Consider the following 6,000-nt stretch of genomic DNA (forward strand, 5'->3'; position numbering starts at 1 on the left):
ATCCAAGCTAGCCGATCTCTGTTAAAGATCCCTACTAATCCTTTGGTTCTACTATTGCTCTTTTTATTCCTCAGAATCGACACTTGATTGCTTGTGTGAGGTATTTCCAAATCCATTTTTTTCAACAACTTTGTGGTAGCTGATTTTATTCAGAAAAATAATATATACCTTCCTGAAAGAAAACAACACAAGTTAATTGGAATTGTTCGGCTGGATGGAAACTAAAATTCAAAATGTCACTCCAGTTAATGCGAGGGATAGATCATAAAATAAAATGGATGATATAATATAGGCTGTGTCAGCTGCATCTGAATGTCAAATATTTATAACATTAGGCTAACTTCAGTCTGCTATAGATCGGGAGACATTTGAATTTTCATGGGCTGATTAGTTTTGAAGAAATATATACAATTTACAGCACAGGAATAGACCATCCAAACCAACTGGTCTATGCTAATGTTTCTGCTGTTTATCTTATTGCCATCTCTTTTCATGTATTCCTATCAGCCTAACTTTGTCCCGCTTTCTCCCTCAAAGGTCTATTTAACTTTCCTTAATTCACTCTCTAATGCTCAACTCGGTAGTGTATTCCATATTCTAACCACTCCCTGTAAAGAAGCTTTCCATATTGGGTTTATTACTCACTAATGTATATTTATGGCCCCTATGATACTACTATCCTGAACCAAACACTAATGGCTCAGTAATGAAACTGTCTTACAAGTCTAAACTGAACGTAAAATGCAATGGCTTGGAATTTACTATCAGAACAACAAAGAGGTCCTGTTAAAATGTATGACAGTTACTTATGGAGTTTACACTTGCACAGTTAAATATAGAAATCCAAATGTTGCTGTCAGATAAATCTATTTGTCTCTAATGCAAAGTTCAATGGTAGACCCAGCATTTAAATGTCTGCAATTGTGTTAATGATGCATACTTGCCCATTAGTTCCATAATAAAAACAGATGAATAAGTCTGGGTTGGTGCATTCAGGAGAAAGTGAGTCTTTAACCGTGCAGTAATTGTTGATTCTTCAGTACCCTTTGTGATGGACTATTCAGTTCCAGGCCAATTAGGGCTGGGCAGCAAATGCTGGCCTTGCCACAGTTTATAAAGAAACATTTTAAAAAGCAATGATTATTGCAGAAAAACCTCCATGGTCGTGAAAATGTGTGGTAACTTATTTAGGAAAATATCTAACAATTAGAATGTATTTTTATCGTTCTTCTGACTGTCTTTTTAATTTCTCTCTCCTCAACCCATCTGTCTTTCTCAAATTTATATTTCACTTCCTGCATATATTATAATATTTTAAATATTATAGATAAAATCCTTCATTTATAATTTCTGGTTTGGATTATGGAGGGGAAATGGAATATAATTTTCCCAGGATCCTCTTCAGCTGGCTTGCCTACATGTTCCAGTCTATGGACACTTATCAGCAATAGATGAAGTGTGCAAACTCATCAGAAGCAATAGAAAGTCAACCGAGGATCCTTAGGATGCAAATAGCTGTGATTTTCTTAAGACAATGGACCATAGAATATGCACAGTATTCATACAGTGCCTGCTTACTGTCTCAGTTAAAGTTAAATGAAGGTATACATATTGGATGATTATTTGAGCACCAATATAAAAACGCAGTATTTTGCTGAAGGTTCATTGGATCCGATACATTGACTCTGCTTTCCCCCCACAAGTTCTGCCAAACCTGCTGAGGTTCTCCAGCAGTTTCAGTTTTTGTTAAAGATATTTACTGACACAAGAGTTGAGTGGAGTCAGGAAATATATCCCAAAAATATTTCACACTGGGAGTAAACCTATTCCATATAAATATGGCTCTGGATTCTTCCTTCATCAATTGTGTAAGCTCAGAGGAGCTGAGAGCACATTGGGAAGTTATTCAAGCATGAAACTGACCATACTTTCAGTACTATGGCATCTGAAAGCAGCAGGGTGAAGTTATCAGATATTTGCTATCAATAGGGCTGCTCAGACTAAATTGGAAAGTAAAATAAATCTTAATCTTTTTGTAGAGATTTGATTTTGTTCGTAGCTTTCATTAAACTGAAATCTACAGATTAAATTCTAAAGTTCCCAATCCGAAATGGGATTTTAATAAGATAGCCACTGGAAGTGCAGTTGGACTTAGTTAATTAAAGGATCAGATGAAAGCGGTTCCTCTGTAACTGGGTCACGTAGGTCTCTTGGTTAGGAGCATATAAACAAACCAACCATGTGCAACTTGGCACTTGAGGGCGACTTATAATAGTGGCTGAGGGCTGGATGTTTAAAAGTGGTGCTGTTTTACTTTTACTTTTGCAATTCTACAGCCTCCAGGAATTGGGTCTTGCTCTGCTACAGGAGCAGAAGCTAGCTACTTGGGAGTATTTGGCACATGACTAAGGTTTATTCTATTCCTATGGTTCAAAAAGGTGCAGCAACTGGTGGTAAAATTGATTCAATATAAAAAGCAAAACAAAACGGAAAGAATAATTAAATAGTTAATTAAAACAAATTAAGAATAATATAAAGGTGATGAGAGAATTCTTGGGAAACAGTTTCACCCAGGGCAAACATATCTGCTGTAAGATTTGATGCTCAAGCAGATTTGGCTTTGAATTTATGAGCAGGAAGCTGAACTATTGACAGTGAAACACGTCAGAGAGGGAGAAAGTTACCCAGATTCTTTGTACCAGGAGGCAGTGACTAGGACCGAGTCCACTGATTTAGTCAGTGTTCAGGAACAAGAATATGTGACTGTGAGTGAGGGATTTAGGGGACCCAGAAGATAGAAACCCAAGACCCTCAGCCCTTGAAATTGTCCAGCGGATTTGTGGTTCTTTGATCTTGTTTGGATAAGATTGGGGTGCATTGCCTAACTGATCCTGGCACTACAATTCAGGTATCCATGCAAGTAGGGGAATAACTGAGGAATGAAGTGGTCTTAGGGGCAGGGCAGTCGGTGGGATAGATACCCTTCTCTGCAGCAATTAAGTTGTGATCATCTTGCACACCATATCCATCCAGAGGCCCGACTGAACCCTGTGCCCACTGAGTTGTATGCCAGAGATGCTTAGGGTTCCCTCATCAGGAAAGGTTCACTTAGGTACAGGACCGAATTCATGGCACCCCAGTGTTTTGATTGAAGAAATCCCGAGTTGTTGCCTCTCCTCCTTCAGGCAAAGGGTCAGCTTGGCATTCACTAGCTTACAACGGCTGTCTGTTATCACATCCAGGGCACTGTTAGTGGTGACAGTGGAACAGGCCATTAAAATGACATCACTTAGCCAACACAAATGGCTTTGTTTCAGTAAATCATAGCAAGTTAATAGTAGCATAAAATAAAGTGCACAAGTGAATCCCATTGTGCTGCTAAACCCATTTCCACATTCTCTTCTGCACACCTTCACATGCTGTTACCACTGGGAATGGAGCAGTGTGGAGGCAGTTAATGTGATAAATCCCCTGTTGTGTCAGCACTGGCTAAGTAGATTGTACTTGGGGTAGGTAATGATGGAAAAAATGCAGTGCAAGTGTGAGAGACGTGCAGAGGGATCCTGGAGTCCATGTACATAGATTCCTGAAAGTTGCCACCCAGGTTGATAGTGCTGTTCTCAAACAGACTCGCTACCACAGACACATCTCCTTCCTCAGCACCTGCCTACGGAACCGACTGACCCCGCACGGATTCCGGACTACGTTCCGACCAACAAAATTTGGACTCAACCAGGACAACCAGTTCCTACAACAAATCCGAAGCCTCCAGCAACAGACCTCCCTCTGGATCCTTCGCTCCATGCTTGCAGCCATGCGCCGCTGCCTGCATTCCCTGTAATCAGCCCTACCCCAGCTCAGGACAACACTCTCACAGACCTGCAAAGGACCTCTACTGTTCTTCATCCACAGAAGAATCCACACACTAAACAAACAGTTCTTCCTAGCCATATCGGAAATTAAAGACAGTAAGTACCAAAAACTTTCATGTACTTACCCCCACACTCTGGGTTCCTCAACTGTTCCAGAATCTTCCATCGGCCTCCAAAATCGTTCCGGCGCCATTAACCATGCGTCTGCCACATCGCCCACGGCAACAACCGCCGCCGCAGACCATGACGTCACTTCCGCCCCCATCGACCTCACAGCCTCCGTGATCGCCGCCCAGACAACCGCCTCCACGATCGCCAGGAAGACCATCGCCGACAGATTCGCGGCCCCCGCGGCTATCGGGAATAACACTATCTCGGTCGTCGCCACAGCCACTTCAGCCCCCTGGGTTGCCGCCGCTGCAGCCACTTCTGCCCCCAGTGACATCACTAACCTGCGCGACCACAACACGGCATGTATCTCCGCCCCCACGCCAATCTCCGTCACCGTGCCTAACCCTGCCCCCACGCCGATCTCCGTCCCCGCCCCCACGCCCAATCCCACCCCCACTCCCAGCTCCAGCCCCACACCAGGTCCTAGCTCCAAGCCCTGCCATGTTTTCACCATCCCTCCAGAACTACCCCTCTCTGAGGATGAAAGATCAGTCCTCAGCAGAGGCCTCACCTTCATTCCCCTACGCTCTCGGATTAACGAGTTCAACACAATGCAAGACATCGAACAATTCTTCCGCCGCCTTCGCGTCCGTGCCTACTTCTTCAACCAAAACTCTCGCCCACCCTCTGACGACCCCTTCTCCCGCCTCCAACACACCCCATCCACCTGGACACCCCATGCTGGCCTCTTACCTGCCCTCGATCTCTTCATAGCCAACTGCCGCCGTGACATTAACCGCCTCAACCTCTCCACCCCTCTCACCCACTCCAACCTCTCACCCTCGGAACGTGCAGCCCTCCACTCCCTCCATTCCAACCCCAACCTCACTATCAAACCAGCAGACAAGGGAGGCGCGGTAGTAGTTTGGCGCACTGTCCTTTACACCGCTGAGGCTAAACGCCAGCTCGCGGATACCTCCTCCTACTGCCCCCTTGACCATGACCCCACCTCCCACCACCAAACCATCATCTCCCAGACCGTCCATAACCTCATCACCTCATGGGATCTCCCATCCACTGCCTCCAATCTCATAGTCCCACAACCCCACACCGCCCGTTTCTACCTCCTGCCCAAAATCCACAAACCTGACTGCCCCGGCCGACCCATTGTCAAAGCCTGCTCCTGCCCCACGAACTCATCTCTGCATACCTCGACACGGTCCTGTCCCCCTTAGTCCAAGAACTCCCCACCTACGTTCGGCACACCACCCACACCCTCCACCTCCTCCATGATTTTCGCTTCCCCGGTCCCCAACGCCTTATCTTCACCATGGACATCCAGTCCCTGTACACCTCCATCCCCCATCACGAAGGACTTATAGCCCTCCGCTTCTTCCTTTCCCGCCGTACCGACCAGTACCCTTCCACCGACACTCTCCTTCGACTGACTGAACTGGTCCTCACCCTGAACAACTTCTCTTTCCAATCCTCCCTCTTCCTCCAAACCAAAGGAGTAGCCATGGGCACCTACATGGGCCCCAGCTATGCCTGCCTCTTCGTAGGATATGTGGAACAGTCCATCTTCCGCAGCTACACTGGCACCACCCCCCACCTTTTCCTCCGCTACATCGATGACTATTGGCGCTGCCTCGTGCTCCCACGAGGAGGTTGAACAGTTCATCCACTTTACCAATACCTTCCACCCTGATCTCAAATTCACCTGGACCGTCTCAGACTCCTCCCTCCCCTTCCTAGACCTTTCCATTTCTATCTCGGGTGACCGAATCGACACGGACATCTACGATAAACCGACCGATTCCCACAGCTACCTAGACTACACCTCCTCCCACCCTGCCCCCTGTAAAAACGCCATCCCATATTCCCAATTCCTTCGTCTCCGCCGCATCTGCTCCCAGGAGGACCAGTTCCAAAACCGTACAACCCAGATGGCCTCCTTCTTCAAGGACCGCAATTTCCCGCCAGACGTAGTCGACGATGCCCTCCACCGCATCTCTTC

Source organism: Chiloscyllium plagiosum, unplaced genomic scaffold, assembly GCF_037043375.1.
Source record: "Chiloscyllium plagiosum isolate Xiang-an unplaced genomic scaffold, Cpla_swu_hap1 HiC_scaffold_11, whole genome shotgun sequence".
Taxonomy (NCBI): domain Eukaryota; kingdom Metazoa; phylum Chordata; class Chondrichthyes; order Orectolobiformes; family Hemiscylliidae; genus Chiloscyllium; species Chiloscyllium plagiosum.